This window comes from Dendrobates tinctorius, unplaced genomic scaffold (genome assembly GCF_039654945.1).
Source record: "Dendrobates tinctorius isolate UK_male_01 unplaced genomic scaffold, ASM3965494v1 ptg000038l, whole genome shotgun sequence".
NCBI lineage: Eukaryota > Metazoa > Chordata > Amphibia > Anura > Dendrobatidae > Dendrobates > Dendrobates tinctorius.
The window spans coordinates 20249970-20259947 of NW_027361706.1; the positions used below are offsets into that span (position 1 = coordinate 20249970).

Below are 9978 nucleotides of genomic sequence, written 5' to 3' on the forward strand. Positions count from 1 at the left end.
ACATAGCGCTCCTGAAAGGGTTAAAAGCAGAGTCTGGTCTGCAGTTGCAGGGAATGTGCCGAGAAGGGGTTAAGCTTTGTTCCTATGCGGTGTCCCCGGGAGGAATAGCGGTGGCCCTGTGGTGTCACCCGATATCCAGCAGAGTGCGCGCCACACATTCCGAGTCCAGAGAAGGCTGAAGTAAATGACATGGCCCCCGAGACTAGGATTGCGCGTCTCGTAAGGGATCGAGAGGCGCCAAGGAGGGGGGACAGCGGCGCAAGCGTGTGCGGCGTTATTCAAATTGCGGTCTAGTAGGCCGGAAAAGCCGGGTACTACATTTTTGGCCTACCCACGGTAAGCGCCGGGTTTGGGGGGGCGCCTGTGCACCTCCGCTGAGACAAAGTCAGCACCTGTCCCATGAAACAGGACCCGACCCCATACCTCTACTCCAGTGCTCAGGCCGGCCACGCTGTCCGGGGCCATCCATGCAGGTCTTCTCATCCTCCTGGGCTGATGTAGCAGAGCTGGAGGCGTTCTTAAAGGGGTATGCTCAATCGATCCTCCCTATGGGCAGGGGGATGGAGAGCTATGGGGTTGATTTAGGGCATTCGGAAGCGCTGTTCCAGTCTTTTCCATTGCACTCCATGCTTCGTCTGTCGCGCTCCAGAGCCCTCCTCGTGCCCTCGTATCTGTGGATTACCGGGACCGTAAAGGAAGCATCGCCAGAGGAATCAGCCCCGTTTGTCGCAGGAAAGTGTACGGGGAGGTATACTCCGCGTGCTTGCCTGTTGCTGGTTCAGGGGAGAGCGGGCCGTAGAAAGGAACAGTCGCCCCCTTCACTCCGTTAATTAAAAAATTACAGAAAAATCAAAAAGGAAAAAACGGTGGGGTCTGAAGCCAGATCCAAGTGCCTCCTACAGACACTAAGCAAGAACTGGAGAAATCTCCTCCAGCGAGAGGGTGTATACTGCAGGGGAGGAGTTACATTTTTTTCTGGTTTACTTAGTGTCTTCCTAGTGGCAAGCAGCATAACACCCACTGTCTGTGTCCCCCAATGAGGCGTAGGAGAAATTGTATTGCATTACTTAACACAAAATTAATTTCTCATTGAATACACTATAGGACATGAAAATGAGTAAAGGGAAGGGGATCTAGGTGGACCCTATGCCATAGATAACACGTCCTAGGATGACCCATAAAACAAAACAAAAAAAAAAAACATAAAACAAAGCCCCAAAAAAAGACATAGAGAAGCATCAAAGTACAGACAGTGTAAGGCAACTATGGTAAAGGTGAGAACTAAATATTGGACAAAGGAAATGAAAAGGTGGTAGACCCCCACAGGACCAACCCTAGCAAGCCGTCGGAAGAGGGGAGGATAATTTCAGAGATCTTAGACTCCTCAATTGGACATCAGAGTGGCGCTGGGTCACACCTATTTTGGCAGAACATGGATGGTGGAGGCACCAGCACTCCACTTGGTGGAGAGATGACAAATGATGAATTGGCATCCAAAGAGGTTACTGTGGAGGGCACGGCGAGAGAAGATGGAGGAAACCCACAACACCTAGAAGAAAATAAAGACATTTATGTAAGTAAAATCTTGCCTAAGGTACAAAAAGCCACGGCCGCCCCTCCCAATATTCACACCGTGATCTAATGCCAATCAGCTAAAATGTACAACCTGAACATGAGGTTATTACTTTACATTCTGATCAGACTGTATGAAGCCCACTACCACGTCACAGCGACCAAAACAGGGGGGCCCTAGCCTTAAAGGTGCAGCGCCGGGGGAAAACCTTGGTTACAGCGGCAGAGCGAGCGGCAGCGTACTTCCTTCCCTAGGCAGACCCCGAGCACGAAGTCCCATGCAACCTACACCCACTTCCCCAGTCAGACTCCCAGCATGCAGTCCCATGCAAGCATCATCCCCTTCTTCCCAGGCAGACCCCCCCTTCAGCATGCGCACGCAGCCCCAAGCAAGCAACATCACCCCCTTCTTCCCAGGCAGACCCCCCTTCAGCATGCGCACGTAGCCCCAAGCAAGCAACATCACCCTCTTCTCCCCAGGCAGACCCCCCTCCAGTATGAACATGCAGCCCCATGCAAGCAACATCACCCTCTTCTCCCCAGGCAGACCCCCCTCCAGTATGAACATGCAGCCCCATGCAAGCAACATCACCCTCTTCTCCCCAGGCACACCCCCCTCCAGCATGCACATGCAGCCCCATGCAAGCATCATCACCCTCTTCTCCCCAGGCAGACCCCCCTCCAGCATGCACATGCAGCCCCATGCAAGCATCACCCCATTCTCCCCACGCAGACTCCCCTCCAGCATGCACATGCAGCCCCATGCAAGCATCACCCCCTTCTCCAAGGCAGACCCCCTGCAGTATGCAGCCACATGCAAGCATCATCACCCCGTTCTCCCCAGGCAGACCGCCCTCCAGCATGCACATGCAGCCCCATGCAAGCAACATCACCGCCTTCTCCCAGGCAGATCGGCTCCAGCATCCAGCCCCATTCAAGCATCATCACTCCCTTCTCCCCAGGCAGACCACCCCCCATAACGCACATGCAGCCCCATGCAAGCAACATCACCCCCTTCTGCCCAGGCAGACTCCCCCCCAGCATGCACATGCAGCCCCATGCAAGCAACACCACCCCCTTCTCCCAGGCAGACCCCCTCCAGAATGCACATGCAGCCCCATGCAAGCAACATCACCCCCTTCTCCCAGGCAGACCCCCTCCAGCATGCAGCCCCATGCAAGCATCATCACCCAGCTCTCCCCAGGCAGCCCGCCCTCCAGCATGCACATGCAGCACCATGCAAGCAACATCACTCCTTCTCCCCAGGCAGACCACCCAGAAAGCACATGCAGCCGCATGCAAGCAACATCACCCCCTTCTTCCAGGTAGACCCCCTCCAGCATGCACATGAAGCCCCATGCAAGATTCATCACTCCCTTCTCGCCAGGCAGACCCCCCTCCAGCATGCACATGCAGCGCCATGCAAGCATCATCACTCCCTTCTCCCTAGCCAGACCCCCCCCTCCAGCATGCACATGCAGCGCCATGCAAGCATCATCACTCCCTTATCCCTAGCCAGACCCCCCTCCAGCATGCACAAGCAGCCCCATGCAAGCAACATCACCCCCTTCTCCCCAGACAGACCCCCCCTCCAACATGCATATGCAGCCCCATGCAAGCATCACCCACTTCTCCCCAGGCAGACCCCCCCCTCCAGCATGCACATGCAGCCCCATACAAGCAACATCACCCCCTTCTCCCCAGACAGACCCCCCCTCCAACATGCATATGCAGCCCCATGCAAGCATCACCCACTTCTCCCCAGGCAGACCCCCCCTCACGCATGCACATGTAGCCCCATGCAAGCAACATCACCCCCTTCTCCCAAAGCATCCCCCCCTCCAGCATGCAGCCCCATGCAAGCACCATCACCCCGTTCTCCCAAAGCATTCCCCCCTCCAGCATGCACATGCAGCCCCATCACTCCTTCTCCCCAGGCAGACCACCCAGAAAGCACATGCTGGGTGGTCTGCCTGGGGAGAAGCAACATCACCCCCTTCTCCCAGTCAGACCCCCCCGTCCAGCATGCACATGACGCCCCATGCAAGATTCATAACTCCCTTCTCCCCAGGCAGACCCCCCTCCAGCATGCACATGCAGCCCCATGCAAGCAACATCACCCCCTTCTCCCCAGGCAGACTCCCTCCAGCATGCACATGAAGCCCCATGGAAGATTGATCACTCCCTTCTCCCCAGGCAGACCCCCCCAACATGCACATGCAGCGCCATGCAAGCATCATCACTCCCTTCTCCCTAGCCAGACCCCCCTCCAGTATGCACATGCAGCCCCATGCAAGCATCATCACTCCCTTCCCCCTAGCCAGACCCCCCGTCCAGCATGCACACGCAGCCCCATGCAAGCAACATCACCCCCTTCTCCCATGGCAGACCCCCCTCCAGCATGCACATGCAGCGCCATGCAAACATCATCACTCCCTTCTCACTAGCCAGACACCCCCTCCAGCATGCACAAGCAGCCCCATGCAAGCAACGTCACCCCCTTCTCCCCAGGCAGACCCCCTTCCAGCATGCACATGCAGCCCCATGCAAGCAACATCACCCCCTTCTCCCCAGGCAGACCCCCCCCTCAAGCAAGCACATGCAGCCCCATCACCCCCTTCTCCCCAGGCAGGCACCCCCTCACGCATGCACATGCAGCCCCATGAAAGCAACATCACCCTTTTATCCCCAAGCAGACCCCCCCAGCATGCACATGCAGCCCCATGCAAGCAACATCACCCCTTTGTGCCCAGGCAGACCCCCTCCAGCATGCACATGCAACCCCATGAAAGCAACATCACCCCCTTCTCCCCAGGCAGGCCCCCTCTCCAGCATGCACATGCAACCCCATACAAGCAACATCACCCCCTTCTCCCCAGGCAGGCACCCCCCCCCCTCAAGCAAGCACATGAAGCCCCATGCAAGCAACATCACCCCCTTCTCCCCAGGCAGGCACCCCCTCAAGCATGCACATGCAGCCCCATGCAAGAAACAGCACCCCTTTTTCCCCATGCAGACCCCCCCAGCATGCACATGCAGCCGCATGCAAGCAACATCACCCCCTGGTGCCCAGGCAGACCCCCCCCAGCATGCACATGCAGCCCCATGCAAGCAACATCACCCCCTTCTCCACAGGCAAACGCAGCCCCATGCAAGCAACATCACCCCCTTCTCCCCAGGCAGACACGCCTCCAGCATGCAGCCCCATTCAAGCAACAACACGCGCTTCTCCCCAGGCAGACCCCCCCTCCAGCATACACACGCAGTCCCATGCAAGCAACAAAACCCCCTTCTCCCCAGGCAGACCACCCAGCATGCAGCCCCATGCAAGCAACATCACCCTTCTCCCCAAGCAGACCGCCTTCCAGCATGCACGCAACATCACCCCTTTCTCCCCAGGCAGACCACCCAGCATGCACATGCAGCCCCATGCAAGCAACATCACCCTTCACCCCAAGCAGACCCCCTCCAGCATGCACATGCAGCCCCATGCAAGCAACATCACCCCCTTCTCCCTAGCCAGACCACCCCACCAGCATGCACATGCAGCCCCATGCAAGCAACATCACCCCCTTCTCCCAGGCAGACCCCCTCCAGCATGCATCCCCATGCAAACATCATCACCCCATTCTCCCCAGGCATCCCGCCCTCCAGCAAGCACATGCAGCCCCATGCAAGCAACATTACCCCCTTCTCCCCAGGCAGACCCCCCCTCCAGCATGCACATGCAGCCCCATGCAAGCAACATCACCCCCTTCTCCCCAGGCAGACCCCCCCCTCAAGCATGCACATGCAGCCCCATGCAAGCAACATTACCCCCTTCTCCCAGGCAGACCCCCCCCTCCAGCATGCACATGCAGCCCCATGCAAGCAACATCACCCCCTTCTCCCCAGGCAGACCCCCCTCAAGCATGCACATGCAGCCCCATGCAAGCAACATTACCCCCTTCTCCCAGGCAGACCCCCCCCTCCAGCATGCACATGCAGCCCCATGCAAGCAACATCACCCCCTTCTCCCAGGCAGACCCCCGCTCAAGCATGCACATGCAGCCCCATGCAAGCAACATCACCCCCTTCTCCCAGGCAGACCCCCCCTCAAGCATGCACATGCAGCCCCATGAAAGCAACATCACCCCCTTCTCCCAGGCAGACCCCCGCTCAAGCATGCACATGCAGCCCCATGCAAGCAACATCACCCCCTTCTCCCAGGCAGACCCCCCCTCAAGCATGCACATGCAGCCCCGTGAAAGCAACATCACCCCCTTCTCCCCAGGCAGACCCCCCTCAAGCATGCACATGCAGCCCCATGCAAGCAACATTACCCCCTTCTCCCAGGCAGACCCCCCCCTCCAGCATGCACATGCAGCCCCATGCAAGCAACATCACCCCCTTCTCCCAGGCAGACCCCCGCTCAAGCATGCACATGCAGCCCCATGCAAGCAACATCACCCCCTTCTCCCAGGCAGACCCCCGCTCAAGCATGCACATGCAGCCCCATGCAAGCAACATCACCCCCTTCTCCCAGGCAGACCCCCGCTCAAGCATGCACATGCAGCCCCATGCAAGCAACATCACCCCCTTCTCCCAGGCAGACCCCCCCTCAAGCATGCACATGCAGCCCCGTGAAAGCAACATCACCCCCTTCTCCCAGGCAGACCCCCCCTCAAGCATGCACATGCAGCCCCGTGAAAGCAACATCACCCCCTTCTCCCAGGCAGACCCCCCCTCAAGCATGCACATGCAGCCCCGTGAAAGCAACATCACCCCCTTCTCCCAGGCAGACCCCCGCTCAAGCATGCACATGCAGCCCCATGCAAGCAACATCACCCCCTTCTCCCAGGCAGACCCCCGCTCAAGCATGCACATGCAGCCCCATGCAAGCAACATCACCCCCTTCTCCCAGGCAGACCCCCCCTCAAGCATGCACATGCAGCCCCGTGAAAGCAACATCACCCCCTTCTCCCAGGCAGACCCCCCCTCAAGCATGCACATGCAGCCCCGTGAAAGCAACATCACCCCCTTCTCCCAGGCAGACCCCCCCTCAAGCATGCACATGCAGCCCCATGAAAGCAACATCACCCCCTTCTCCCCAGGCAGACTCCCAGCTCTTGCATGAACATCCACCTACCTGATCTGTGACCCCAAAACACTCCAAATCCCGCTATGACACGTGCTCTATGGAGAATGACCCCAAACCACTCCAAATACCGCACAAAATGCTCCAATTCCCACCATGACATCCGCAGCTTCCTCTGTCTGCTCTGCTGCTCTATGTGGAGGAAGAGGCCCCGCCCCTTGTGGTCACATGGGCATGACGTCAGCAGAGGTCCTTTAGCCGACTTGGATTTAGCCTCTACCGTGATCTCTGGGGAAAGTGGTTGTCACGTGGTGCAGTGCGCATGCGGAGTTGTGTATGAGACGAAGTGGGGCCGTGCGTGCGTAACGTGGGTACAGCGGAGCCGTGCGTGCGTAACGTGGGTACAGCGGAGCCGTGCGTGCGTAACGTGGGTACGGCGGAGCCGTGTGTGTAACGTGGGTACAGCGGAGCCGTGCGTGCGTAACGTGGGTACGGCGGAGCCGTGTGCGTGCGTAACGTGTGTACAGCGGAGCCGTGTGTGTAACGTGGGTACGGCGGAGCCGTGCGTGCGTAACGTGTGTACAGCGGAGCCGTGCGTGCGTAACGTGTGTACAGCGGAGCCGTGCGTGCGTAACGTGTGTACAGCGGAGCCGTGCGTGCGTAACGTGGGTACAGCGGAGCCATGTGTGTGTGTAACGTGGGTACGGCGGAGCCGTGCGTGCGTAACGTGGGTACAGCGGAGCCGTGCGTGCGTAACGTGGGTACAGCGGAGCTGTGCGTGCGTAACGTGTGTACAGCGGAGCCGTGCGTGCGTAACGTGTGTACAGCGGAGCCGTGCGTGCGTAACGTGTGTACAGCGGAGCCGTGCGTGCGTAACGTGTGTACAGCGGAGCCGTGCGTGCGTAACGTGGGTACAGCGGAGCCATGTGTGTGTGTAACGTGGATACAGCGGAGCCGTGTGCGTGTGTAACGTGGGTACAGCGGAGCCGTGTGTGCGTAACGTGGGTACAGCAGAGCCGTGTGTGTAACGTGGGTACGGCGGAGCCGTGCGTGCGTAACGTGGGTACTGCGGAGCCGTGCGTGCGTAACGTGTGTACAGCGGAGCCGTGTGTGTGTGTAACGTGGGTACAGCGGAGCCGTGCGTGCGTAACGTGGGTACAGCGGAGCCGTGCGTGCGTAACGTGGGTACGGCGGAGCCGTGCGTGCGTAACGTGTGTACGGCGGAGCCGTGTGTGTAACGTGGGTACGGCGGAGCCGTGCGTGCGTAACGTGGGTACGGCGGAGCCGTGCGTGCGTAACGTGGGTACGGCGGAGCCGTGTGTGTGTGTAACGTGGGTACAGCGGAGCCGTGTGCGTGCGTAACGTGGGTACAGCGGAGCCGTGCGTGCGTAACGTGGGTACAGCGGAGCCGTGCGTGCGTAACGTGTGTACAGCGGAGCCGTGCGTGCGTAACGTGGGTACAGCGGAGCCGTGTGCGTGCGTAACGTGGATACAGCGGAGCCGTGTGCGTGTGTAACGTGGGTACAGCGGAGCCGTGTGCGTGCGTAACGTGGGTACAGCGGAGCCGTGTGTGCGTAACGTGTGTACAGCGGAGCCGTGCGTGCGTAACGTGTGTACAGCGGAGCCGTGTGTGTGTGTAACGTGGGTACAGCGGAGCCGTGTGCGTGCGTAACGTGTGTACAGCGGAGCCGTGCGTGCGTAACGTGTGTACAGCGGAGCCGTGCGTGCGTAACGTGGGTACAGCGGAGCCATGTGTGTGCGTAACGTGGATACAGCGGAGCCGTGTGCGTGTGTAACGTGGGTACAGCGGAGCCGTGCGTGCGTAACGTGGGTACAGCGGAGCCGTGCGTGCGTAACGTGTGTACAGCGGAGCCGTGCGTAACGTGGGTACAGCGGAGCCGTGCGTGTGTGTAACGTGGGTACAGCGGAGCCGTGTGTAACGTGGGTACAGCGGAGCCGTGCGTGCGTAACGTGTGTACAGCGGAGCCGTGTGTGTAACGTGGGTACAGCGGAGCCGTGCGTGCGTAACGTGTGTACAGCGGAGCCGTGTGTGTAACGTGGGTACGGCGGAGCCGTGCGTGCGTAACGTGGGTACGGTGGAGCCGTGCGTGCGTAACGTGGGTACAGCGGAGCCGTGTGTGTGTGTGTGTAACGTGGGTACAGCGGAGTCGTGTGCGTGCGTAACGTGGGTACAGCGGAGCCGTGCGTGCGTAACGTGTGTACAGCGGAGCCGTGCGTGCGTAACGTGGGTACAGCGGAGCCATGTGTGTGTGTAACGTGGGTACAGCTGAGCCGTGTGTGCGTAACGTGGGTACAGCGGAGCCGTGCGTGCGTAACGTGTGTACAGCGGAGCCGTGCGTGCGTAACGTGGGTACAGCGGAGCCGTGCGTGTGTGTAACGTGGGTACAGCGGAGCCGTGTGTAACGTGGGTACAGTGGAGCCGTGCGTGTGTGACTTGTGTACAGCGGAGCCGTGCGTGCGTAACGTGGATACAGCGGAGCCGTGCGTGTGTAACGTGTGTACGTAACCTGTGTACAGCAGAGCCGTGTGTGTGTAATGTGGGTACAGCAGAGCCGTGCGTGTGTGTAACGTGGGTACAGCGGGGCCGTGCGTGTGTGTAACGTGGGTACAGCGGGGCTGTGTGTGTGTAACGTGGGTACAGCGGGGCCGTGTGTGTAACGTGGGTATAGCGGAGCCGTGTGCGTGCGTAACGTGGATACAGCGGAGCCGTGTGCGTGTGTAACGTGGGTACAGCGGAGCCGTGTGCGTGCGTAACGTGGGTACAGCGGAGCCGTGTGTGCGTAACGTGTGTACAGCGGAGCCGTGCGTGCGTAACGTGTGTACAGCGGAGCCGTGTGTGTGTGTAACGTGGGTACAGCGGAGCCGTGTGCGTGCGTAACGTGTGTACAGCGGAGCCGTGCGTGCGTAACGTGTGTACAGCGGAGCCGTGCGTGCGTAACGTGGGTACAGCGGAGCCATGTGTGTGCGTAACGTGGATACAGCGGAGCCGTGTGCGTGTGTAACGTGGGTACAGCGGAGCCGTGCGTGCGTAACGTGGGTACAGCGGAGCCGTGCGTGCGTAACGTGTGTACAGCGGAGCCGTGCGTGCGTAACGTGGGTACAGCGGAGCCGTGCGTGTGTGTAACGTGGGTACAGCGGAGCCGTGTGTAACGTGGGTACAGCGGAGCCGTGCGTGCGTAACGTGTGTACAGCGGAGCCGTGTGTGTAACGTGGGTACAGCGGAGCCGTGCGTGCGTAACGTGTGTACAGCGGAGCCGTGTGTGTAACGTGGGTACGGCGGAGCCGTGCGTGCGTAACGTGGGTACGGT

General features: G+C 59.7%; 1 long non-coding RNA gene across 1 annotated transcript; it reads right to left on the reverse strand.

The window, feature by feature from the left end:
* Positions 1-531: 531 nt before the first annotated feature.
* On the reverse strand, positions 532-6974 carry LOC141088251 (uncharacterized). Its single transcript, XR_012231863.1, has 2 exons — positions 6701-6974; positions 532-1549 (listed from the first exon to the last, which is right to left on the reverse strand). It is a non-coding gene; the product is annotated as an uncharacterized lncRNA (long non-coding RNA).
* Between the last annotated feature and the right edge of the window lie 3004 nt (positions 6975-9978).